The sequence below is a fragment of the Falco rusticolus genome, chromosome 4 (assembly GCF_015220075.1).
Source record: "Falco rusticolus isolate bFalRus1 chromosome 4, bFalRus1.pri, whole genome shotgun sequence".
Taxonomy (NCBI): domain Eukaryota; kingdom Metazoa; phylum Chordata; class Aves; order Falconiformes; family Falconidae; genus Falco; species Falco rusticolus.
The window spans coordinates 34,145,401-34,157,356 of record NC_051190.1 but is presented as its reverse complement, the minus strand read 5'-3'; the positions used below and the strand labels follow the sequence as shown (position 1 = coordinate 34,157,356).

General features: G+C 49.3%; 1 protein-coding gene across 1 annotated transcript in view; it reads right to left on the bottom strand.

Moving 5' to 3' along the window:
• Positions 1-11,956, bottom strand: part of SYT17 (synaptotagmin 17) — a 39,042-nt gene that overhangs the window by 2,115 nt on the left and 24,971 nt on the right. The window lies entirely within an intron of this gene.

Genomic DNA, 11,956 nt, shown 5'->3' with positions numbered 1-11,956 from the left:
AGGATTAATAAACCTCCTCAGGAAAGAGAGGGGTTTTTAAGAACAAATGTCTGCAGGGGCTCCAAATCCACCCAGGCTTGTGCAGCCAGAGCAAGTTCCAAGGGGGGAGCACAGCCTGGCACGGGGCCGGGAGCCTGGCACAGAGCTGGGAGCCTGGCATGGGGCCAAGCGCTGCTGCCACTGCCCCTGCCAGCAGCACCAGCGCTCCCGGGCTGCTGGAAACCAGTGCTGGCAGCAGCAAAGTCACATTTGGGATCCCTCATGGCAGCATCCCCTGATGCATCACCCTTCCAGGCAGGCAGGACACTGAGCTCTAAACACTCAACCTGGCTTTTAGCCACACATCCTCATCCAGGCTGCATATTTCCCAGCAAAATATACCCCACCACGAATTAATATTATTTTAAGATACTGCTCTGTGCCTCTACGACCTCTCCATGCTCTGCGAAGGCTGGATCCCACCAGCTACTGCACCAGCTCTCTCCAGCTACTTGCTCTGAGTGACCAAGTCCCACCTGCCAGCGCAGTCCCCAAATCAGGCTGTGCAAGGTTACATCTTGCTGTATACCTTCAGACAGCTCTGACACACACAGCTTATGGGCAGAGAAGCTTCTGCTCATCAAATTACCTGGGGATATTTTTGGTAATGGCAAACGTTCAAATGTCTAAATCATTTTTCCAAGTAATTGCACTAAAAAAAAAAAAAAATACCCTGAAACCCAGGGCACTGCAAGTCTATCTCCAAATGACAGTTAAAAATGAACTGGGGTACACCACCCCATTAGGAAGACTGCATCTCTTCTGCTTGTCGCCACCAGTTATCCAGGGGTGATGCCATCAGCTCTCTGCCACTGTCAAGAGGCCAGGCTGGTGTTATTTGCAAAGGCCACTTTCTGAGGATGCAGTGAAGACTTTTAAGCCATCCATCTCCAACTAGTATACAGCTTGTCAGAGTTATGAACGAGTTGTTCTACAAGGCGATGGATCACAAGTGTAGCTAGCATGACTATGCTAAATGTCCTCCTATGATTATGCTAGAGAAATCAAATATCATGATAAAATCACACAGAAGTACCCCCAAACCAAATGCCTCCCAAAATTTTAATTTTTTTTTTCTCCCTTTTCCTTCTTTTTTTTTCCAGAATGAAAGAAGATGAAGCCTAATCCTGGGAGACAATACCAAGTAATTTAAACCAAGAAGTCTTAAAGGCTATCAAATAATCACAGGATAAATTAACAGTGGGGAAGTACCCCAGGCATACCAATTTTTTTAAAATAATCCATGTCAGCACTGCAAAATGAGTAGGTGTGCTAAATGCACCTGCTATTTTACTGTTGATCCAAGTATTCTGAATTTTTGTAAAGCATTTTGCTAATCTCATTGTGTCAGGTAATTAGCATGTTAACGCCTTTAGGGTAATTAATGGGCAAGCGTTGTTGCTTCTGTTAAGTAGTTTAGACAGCACAGAAGTAGACTTATTGCTGAAGAACAGGGAAAACATTTTCCAAGGCCAAATGCTTACTGACACACAGACCGTAAGAGGCGGCACTAGATCTGACCTCAGGTTTACAAACTGGCAGCTTCACAGCAGCAGCCTTTCAAACTGATAAAGAGATCTTTCTGTGCCAAAAATTCAGCTTCACTCATCAGTTCACGAGCCTTGAAAATGCAAGGACATACCTTTCTCAGAGGCTAAGTGCTTTATCTCACTCTTAAAATGGCCAGTGTTTGCTGAGCAAATCTGCCGATGGTTGAGCTGCACAGAGCTGCTGCGTGGACCTTACCCAGGAGAAGGTGCTAAAGGTGTGGAAATAAGCTCTTTGCTCACATTCAGGAGCACAGTTTTCCCCATTGCTGTCACGGGTTGTTCCAAGGACAGCTTGGAAAGGAAAACCGTGGGAGCCCCGAGCCCAGGTGGGATGCTGGAAGCAGAGGCTGGCTGTGTGGCTGCGCTCCGCCGTTCCACACCGTGGGTGCCCGTCCTGGCGCAGGGACAGCGAGTGGCTCTGCCCGGCTCCTTCCTCTGCTGCAGCAACCGCTTCCCTTCTCAAACCCATTAGGAATCATTTCGCTGAACACCAAAAAGCACGCACCAGCTGTTAGGCTTATTACACCCATCACACTCATGTCTGACACTTCAGTCTGCTCCGAAGCCCGGCAGAGGCAGTTACCATCACAGACCCCATGTGCACCGCTCAGGTACCCACCAGCGCTGGCGGGGGCTCAGGCACCATCCCAAAGGGACAACTTTTCAAGACACAAGGTGAGCTGCACACTGCTCCAGAGCTGAGCCTGCCCTGGCTGGAAGGGGACCTGCGGATGCAGCAGGCACCAGCAGGGAGACCTGGCAGCCCCCCAGCAGGAAAGCCCGCAGAGCCTGGGGTGGGGGTGGCTCTGCCAGAGCCCCTCACCTTTTTGCCCACACGTGTGCAACCCACATACCACAGCTACAGTCTCACCTGCAGCGGAGCCAACTCCACAGCAGCTCACGTCTTCAGCCGGGGGAGGAAAAAAGCTCCTGCTCCTTCCCTTCCACAACAGGCAGGGGTAGAGCAGCCCCCCAGACGCAGCCCACAGCACAGCAGCTGGGTGCTGTGCCATACTGAGCCCACCTTACGGTACAAGCAACCCAGTGTATTCCCTGATGTCTGAGCATCCCCTTCCAGGGTCTGAAAGGAGCTCTGCGTGGATTTCAGATTAAATCTGCTCTTGGCCACAAAAAACTCCATGGAGCTGCTCAGAAGCAGAAAATGAGGTAATTATCATTTGGGGGTTTCAGCCTGACCCAGCCTCTGGTTATGGGCAGGTAGACACTGCTTTCCATTTCAGAAACCTATTTTCCTGACAGGAACTACACACCTGATCTCATGAGCTCTTTTTCCACCATCGCAGTAATTTACACAATAGCAACATTCATTTCCAGGCCAACACTGAGCAAAAAGCAATTAAGGAAGCAGAGGTCAAACCAATTCCTTCTGCATCTGCTCTTTACTGAGGGATGCATTTGGAAACAGGAAGGCTTCTTTTAAAAAAAATAATAATCTCTTTATAATAGAAATGCTGAAATATAAAAGAAAAATGGATCCACTTATGTCCATTAAAAAGGTTGCATTCTTGAGGACAAGTAATGTGATGTAAATAAAACATTTTCATGTTATATACTTATTGATGCAGCGCTCCTAAATGATCCATATCAGACTGATGGGGGCCGGGATGCTACACAAAATTCAAAATTTTCCTTCTGGGTAGGGGCCCATGTCCCCTGTGGGGCACAGGGAGGGGCTGGGTCACCCCCCCCAGCCTGGCTGCCATGCATTGCACAGCCCAGAGCTGCACCCTAGCAGCAGCAGGGGCTGCCATGGATGCACTGGGACTTGGAGCTCCAACATCTCGCTCCAGGTGCAACTCCAGCCTGAGCTCTCCCTTGCCTCCCACCAACCTCAGCCACGTGGAATTGCCCTTGGCCAGCTGGCAGTTTCACATGTTGCTCTGTAATCTGGCACTTGCCTCTGACCCATGAGTTGCCTGGGTGGCATCAGCCCTGGCACCAGATCCAGCCAAAACACCCTTGACCTTCCCCTCTGGGACCTGCAAAATGCGCACCTGTGAAGAGCACCGCTGCAAAGTACTTGTGGTTTATGAGTTATGTGCAACAGTAAAATTTAAGTTGGTATTTCAGATACTAATTCATCCTTCGATTGTAGCAGCCTTGAAATGACCAGGCAGGAGCACTAATTCAGAAAATTTCCTTAAGCTAACTTCAAGGCTATCAGTACTATTTATATGATGGGGGACAAGCTTCACGCAGAAGCACCTTGCTCAGCTGCAGCCACAAAGCATCTGCAACTCCCGAAAGCTCTCTGCCAGCCAGACGTGCCCAGCAGTTACTCAGCAGTTACTACGGTGCTGCACCACTGAGTGCAGCCACACAGCACCTCTCCTGCTGCCTCTCCAGAGGGTCAGGCAGAGAAATCTGGGCACACCGGAGCAGGTTAGAACTCCTGCACTAGTATTTTAACTCTCCTTCAGTTGGCTACATCAGCCACCTGCAATGCAATTAAAACCATTTAACTCAGAAAGGAGGAAAATGAGCAGGAACGTGCCTCTGTTTTTTGTCTGCCTTCTTACTCAGGGCAGACATCAAGCAGAACATCTTCACCCAGTTTATATCAGGTTGCCAGTAGCTTATTTGCAGCACAGCATCCACCACACTCTAAGAAATTGCTCCCAAAGTTGTTTTCTTTTTAAGTGCGATTTGGTTGCATCCTGCACATTTTAAATGCCTTAAACAGCAGAGCACCCCTCGTGTGGCTCTCGCTCATCCCTCTGACACGCTGTTGCAGCAGCACAGGCCAGCTGGCACGATCACAGAGCCAGCCTGATCATGGAGCACAGAAACCCCCGAGGGAATTAGAGGTCCTTGCCCTTTTCCTTTCCACTACAGGATAGAGCTACTCAATCCAAAATCCAAATACTAGAGGGCTAAAATCCCGCTTAGTTTTTATAGCTGGTCTAGAGGAGAATATTGGGTGCCTGGGTGAATCATCAGGCATGGAAGTCATTAAAAAAAATCCTCCCCACTATTACATACCTGCAATTGCTGTTGCCACAGCCTATACAAGTTTCATCGGATACCCTTGGCCCACCAGACTAGGAACTGAATAAATACCTACACTGTAAATATTCTTACTGCAAGGGCTTTGCAGCACAGGCACAGCCACCCCTGCAGCCCCGCACATGCCTGCACCCCTGCAGCCACACTTGCTGGTGGCATGCTGAGCTGCAATCCCCACACCCAGAAACCTTCACCCACCAGTGTCCTGCTCCAGCGGCCACGCTGTGCCCATATGCATCCCAGGGGGAAAGGGAAAAACAAGCCAAGACATACCGGAGGCTGCACACAGGCAGTTGAGCAGCAGAGTCCTCCTGAGGACACAGGTCTCAGGACCACAATCCTGTTAGCACTGACCCATCAACACCCCCTGCACTTCCCCACTTTAGCCTCAGGGCTTGGTCTCAGACAGAGCCCTATTTCACATGCGTGCACCTAAAGGATGGTGCCCGTCCCCCATCCTTTGCAGGCAGAAGCCAGTGCCCAGTCTTTTCCGTGCTGGGTGCTGAGCTCTGCTGTCAGCTAGTGGGTCTGAGCTGTCAGGTTAAGCAGGTCTGAAAACTACTTCAGAATTGCTTGACATCAATATTAAAGAGCTGTTTAGCACAAAGAGGGTGCTGCTAGGAAAGGGCAGCAGCAGGACTAATGACGCAGACTGCGAAGGTCACAGGTACGGACCCAATTCTGCCCTTGCTCCTTGAGCGTGGCCCATAATATTTAGTAGAGAAGAAAGAAAAGCACAGGAGAAGATGCAGTGGTTTCACATTTATCAATTTAATCTGCATCAGGCTCTGATGCACACATAAAATGCACTTTCCAGCATCTCCTCTGTGAGGCTGCTCCCTGCAGCGTCTGCGCCTGCCCAGCTCCAGAGGGAATCGGACCGCTTGAGCGCATGGCTGAATCCTGGCCATGGACAGACCCGCTGCAGCTCCAGCATCCAACTGCTGCTCCAGGTGGGAGAACACTCCCACAGCAAGGAAATTCCCTTTGGAGAACCATTTCCTTCCTCGCCTTCTTGCCAGGGCAGCCCCTGTGCTCTGGCTGGGGCAGCCTGGTGGGGGACCCTGTGGATGCTAATCGGGGTCTGGCCTCACATAGAGAAGTCCTGCAGGGGGGAGCAGGGGAGACACAAATGCACAAGCAGGTCTTGCAGAGATCTCAAGGATACGCAGGGATGACAGCCCATGAAGTTATCTCATCAGGAGAAACTGAAATAATGGACTGGATGCATCTACTGCAACAGCCTGGAGGATATTGAATAGGAATATCTACAGCTGGGTTTTGGCTTCTTCCACCTCCAATTCCTTTTTTTTTTTTTTTTTTAATTGCATCTTAATTCTCTGCACTATGAGCCCCAGATCCAACAAAGCACAGGAATGGTTTCACATGTACTCATGCCCCTCACACGAACAGGCTCCAACACCGGTGCTGTACAGCACCAGTAACAAAGGCAAGGATGGTTCATGCATCCCCTTCAACCATCACAGGGCCAGGCACAGGCGTTTCATCTCCAGATACCACTCTCCTGCCACCAAGATTTTTCCTCGTTTGATACACAGAAAGATGACGGCCTTGTGAGACGTTTGAACAACTTTTTTCACCACGGCGTGAGCCAAACCACATCAAACACCAAGGTCAAGAGAGTCATCATGCTGCTTAAATTAATGGGCTTGGCACCATGAGCAGGTGCTGATGATCAGCCTGGAGAGAGGAGGGTTTGCTCCTTTCTTTAGGAGAAAAAGATTCCTAAGAATACTAGAGAGCTCCACAACAAGCAGCTTCTGTCATGTCTGCAGCGAGGTACAGTCAATAACTGAGCCAGTCCACTTGAAGAATCTAATTTTGCCCTCTAAGCAAGGAACAGACTGGCTCAGGAAGCATCAGCATCTTGTTGCTCTCACCAGGATTAATAGCATCTCACTCCTCATTAAAGCAGCGAGTCTGCTGCAAAAAGCCAAAATCCATCCCTGGAGCATCTTCCCTGAGGGACTCCAAGCCAGGATTGTGGCAGGACCCCACTCAGCACCTCCAGCCGACCCTTGCTGCCTGCCCTGCTGGCACCTGTTCCATGGTGACAAGCAGCACCAGCACAGAGACTGGGAAGCCTCAGATGGAGGATGGAGAGCAAGGGGGACCTTCCCTTCCTGAGAGGGCGTCTGAAGCCCATGCATCGTACCCGCTGCAGGGAGGCTCTGCCAGGCAGGTGGTCTCCAGGAGGCCAGGGTCTCCCACTGCCAGCACACCTCCCCGTGCACCCCAAGAGCAGGAGCTGTCCTCACAGCACTCGCTGGTCACCTCGCGTGGCCACAGGACCTCAAGCAAAGCAGCCGGGAGCATGGGAGGTGCCAGCCCGGAGCACTCCACTCCCCCCAACCCCAGCACCGACCATATGGTGTCCGGTGCATAAATACATGAAGTATTTGATAACACCAGACACGAAGGCCAAACGCTGATTTAAATTAAACAGGTATAAATCCCCAGAAAATCCAGTGCTGACATCAATATTTTTTACTTTTTCTCCACTTCAGCCAAGACAGGATTACACAGGTTTAAACACAGATTAGATTCTGCTTCTGAGCTCCAGACATGTGGAATATACAGACAGTCCAATACTTCAGAAGCACACATCTAATAGACAACAAGAAACAATTTTCTAGCAGCAAGTTGCCTAATTATCTATCCATCTAAGAGACATTACAGTCTTGATAATTTTTCAAAACAGAAACCACTTCTTCCTTCTGCATTCCAGCATGGGAAAAAACCTATAGTTTCATTTGCCTCATATATTAGAGGAGATATCTTTTCCCCCCACATATGTGTGCAAAAGAAAAAGTGCCTGAATACTTTTTTTGTGGGAAATTAAAAGGGACAGGAGAAAGAAGAGACAAGCATCTGAAACAGCAAGTCAGGATGTGGATGTGTAACGACCCCAAACACATGGCGGTTTCCATCCCTGCAAAACAGGCACCTAAAGCTGATGCTGGCATTTGAAGGTCATGCTTTCGCACAGGCAGGCAAATCAAAATTCAGGTGTATTTCTGGAGAAGCCTGAGGCCAAAACCATTATCAGACTTCAACCTGCTCAGTTAATTAGGGCATTTGGAAATCAGCCTGGTAATTGAAAAAATACCACTGAAAAGCCTCACTGGCCCTACATCCCATTCACAGAGAACTTTTATAAATCCCATGCAGTGCAGGCAAACACCTGAAGAATCACCTGATCTCCAACATCTACACCAGTCTGACCACCAGAGCTGAGGGGGCAAAAGCAAACAGTTTTAAGATCTGAGGAGCTTCAACCTTCTCAACCAGGTCTCGAGCTGCCTGGAGGCTCAGCTTTAGGACTCCCCCAGAATGAATCCCAGCGAGTTTTGTTCCCAGCTGCGATGGGTCAGTGGGTCTGAGCTGTAAGCCTTTAGCACAGCACCTCCCGCACTGCCTGACCCGGACTCGCTGGGAAAGCGGGATTCTGGAGCGGATGGCCACCTTCAGCTTTGGTCCATCCCCATACACCCTCTTCTTCCAGGTCAGGGCTGCTCTCCTCCCCAACATCCCCACCACCAATGACTGCCCCAGAAACTCTGTCATCTGAATCCAGAGCACCCCAAAACAGTTTCTATCAAAACATCTAAAAAGTGTTCATTAGACAACATGCAAACCCAAACTGGTCTGTGCCAGAGCATCTCCAGCATCCCTGGGGTGAGGAGCAGGCCAGAGCTGTGCTCACCAGGGGCTGCCCATGCCACTAGCAACCATTTATTCTAGATACAGAAACATCCCAAAACATCCACCTCCAACAAGAAGTCCAGATTTCAGGGAAGACCCAATTCCTCAGAATTTCAAGGAAGACCCAATTCATCTCCTCTCAAGCTGCAACACCACAGAAAAAATGAATATACTCAAACATGTAGTATTTCTTCAAAAATAAAGTTTCAGTGAAAGCAAACTGAACTACCCAGAACCGCATCAATTAGCAACATCCACCAACAATGACTTTTTTCCCCTTTAAAAATTCAAACTTCATTAAACAGTCCTTAAATTTTCCCAGAGGCCAAGGAAAAGGGAAAATGAGCCAACAAAGGAACCAGGTATATTGCTACTGAACGGCAATCTGTTATTTTAATCAAGTACTGCCTATTAACTGGAAGTTAATAAGAGTCCTGGGATAAAGCACCGAAGTGATCTGGGGGGCTGCAGACAGGCGTTGTTACAGCAGTGGGTGCACGAGATGCCTGATGGTGCTGTCAGCGCCTCTGCCAGAGCCGTGGAAACCACGTGTACGGGTGTGCAACCCCTCACTGTGCAACAATGCTCCCTTGGGAACTCAAATACTTAACATAAGAAATAAAATAAAAAAAACTTTATAGATTATTAATACAGACGTGGTCCGTTTTTAAACCACACTGAAAAGCGAAGAGAATCATTTAAAATCCTGCAAATGGCTCAGAGGAGAGTGCCTCTGAGCTGCATCTTCAGCCAGTGCTTGTGATGAAGATCTCACCAGCTGTCATGCACATAGTGAGGCTGATCCCTCCATCAACAAGCAAACCTTGCTCCAGCCTGCTTTCCTCCCCTGGGCACAGTGTCCTGTCCTGTGGGAGCCATGGCCACCTTTCACATGAGTCCCATCGCCGCTCTCCATCAGAGACACCATCAGCCCTGACATTTGTCCCAGCTGCAGCTGCGCCCTCAGCCAGAGCAGCCAGCACAGCAGGCTTTCCCTCTGCCCTTGCACAGACGGCACAAAGATTTTTCCCTCTTTGGGGACCCTGCTTGCTTCACAAGCCCTAAAGATTCTGTCATGTAAACATGTACAAGAGCATATTTAGATGGAGAAAGACACCCACAACCACCGCAGGACCTCGGGGAGATATATATTCCCTAACTGAGTGCTGAACGTTTTATTTTTTTTACAGTAAGTGATCTAAAGATGTTAACGAGTCACCAAGATGCGGTTTGCCCTGCAGTGCTGGTGGTTTTTATTGGGCCATCTGGGCTTTACTGCAAGGCAAACAGCATTACCAACGATCGTTATTAACAACATTATAATCATTAACGGAACACCACAGTGCTCGGATTTCAGGTATCGTCTCACCTCCTGCTGCACAGCCCAGGCTTTCTGAAGGTTAGGCAGGGTTTTAGAGGACAGCCTGCCCAAAATCCAGCAGCAGGGAGAGCACGGTGTCCCCAGGTGCCAGCACCTAGCCCTCTGAGCACAGAGGCTGCAGTCACACCTCAGATACCCTTTCTGCTTGGAGATGACCTTGGGCAGCGGCTGACAGCCCTGCTGGCCGGCCAAACTCCACCTTCCTCTTACCATGGGACAAAGAATAATTAATGCCTTTGTTCACAGGTACACATGGATAGGAGAACATACTGTCTTTTAAAGCCCAACCCATTTCTCTGCAGGAGGTGAACCCAGGACTTGCTTGTGCTCAAGCCCAAGATGGCACATGGGGGATGCATGTCAGGTTGCCAAAAACCAGAAAGCGTGAAAAAGAACCACCCAAACCCATGCACTTCTGTTACAGTATGTATACAGATGCTCACGACCTAGACAACATGTTTGATAGGGTAAATGAGAATCAAACATCATCTCCACTAGCTGTTGGCTCACTCATCATCTTTTTTCTGTCGGGACATGAGACTTGTTACAAGGATCAGCCACTTTCCTGGTTCCAGCCTCTTTTGGTGAGAAGCTGTGAACAGACGATACTTGAAGCAGCGATCCTGACCCAGGAAGTCTCCTCCTGGAGAGGACAGCTCCGCTTGAGCTCACCCCACCTCATTTTAGCTACTAAACTAGGCCATGTGAGTTAGTGACAGCTCCAGTAAGCATCTGAGCTTGGAACGAGGGAAAGCAGCAAGACAGCTTGTACAAGGTGTCCTGCACCAATGTGAAGGGAAATGCCAGTAATTTAGCATTGAATCCTGGTATGCCTAAGGAAGAGGAAAGATCTAAGAACCAGCCCAACCCTCCCAAATCCTGGCTAAGGCAGAGCTCACCCTGTGCACCCCATCCTGGAAGCACCCACTGCCCATCTCCTAGTCCAGCTGCACTCCAACCCTGCGTTCGGTCCAAGCCCAGCTCTCCAGAGCACCCCCGGGAAAGCAGGGAGCAGAACAGCGCTCTGCAGAAAGCCATCCGTCCGCAGCGCGTGCACACGCAGTCCTTGCCAGAGGCACAGCAAAACACCGCATCAATTCTTCCTACGGCGCGCTAAACCCAGAGAGTTTGATTCAAGATGCACAGGAGAAAAACCCACGGGAGGAGGGAGGGGAAATAAATCCTACTTTGCCTAAATAGTGCCTTACTTCACAGTGTGGTACCAGCCACAGAGAGAGAGTCAGGAGCCTCAGCTATAGGGACTGGCACAGCTCCACCGCTTCCCAGTGAAGCCCAGCCAACGTAAAGACAGCTGCAGACTGGGTCCAAAATACAAAGCCACAAAAAAGGTTCCTTTCAATTATTGAAGATATACTCACTTTTGTCCCCCCTGACTGCTTTTGCAGCATTCCCTCCATGGAAAGCATCACCACCCACCCTTCAAATGGCATTATTTTCCTTTTCTATTGGACTTTAACTCAACAGCAAATTTAATTAACTGGCCTAATGGACTAGAGCTGTGGATTGAAAAAAAAATAAGAAATAAAAATCAACTCCCATAAAACATACAACAGAAAGAACCACCACTGCAGCAAAAAATAAAAAAGCAAGTCAAAACAAAAAAAAAAAAACCTAGAGAAAAAAAATGTGACTTGTGCTCCTGCTTTGCAGAGATACAAACTAATAAAAAGATCCTCACGTGAGGTATGGCTTCTCCATGCTGGCAACCATTTGCTCTTTATTGTCTTTTAACAGAAGATCCCAAAGCCGTTTACAAGCTTTTAAGCTGTGCAATACCCTAACGTGCCAAGGTGGCAGCTAGATGGAGAATACCAGCATCCCTGTCCCAGAACTTCAGCCAAGCTGCACGCCGATCCTCATTGCAGTAAAACCTCACAGACACACACAAGAAGAACCTGGTGCCACACTCCCTGCTGGGGACACGCTTCCACCAACATCCAGGGCACCTCCATCACTCAGGTGAACACTGAATGTGGCTCAGCATCTTCACCACCACCATGTCCCCTGAACCACCTCACCGCCGTGGCACCGCAGATGTCCACATAGGAGCCCGGCTTCACAGGTCCTCGCAACAAGACGGGCTCTTGGCTCCTCTAAGAGGAGGCAGCGCAGGCACCAAAGCCGCAGCAGACTGTACACACGACGTGACGAACAACTCCAGCTCCAGCTGTATATTGACTATACAATATATCCAACAACCACATCTCAAACA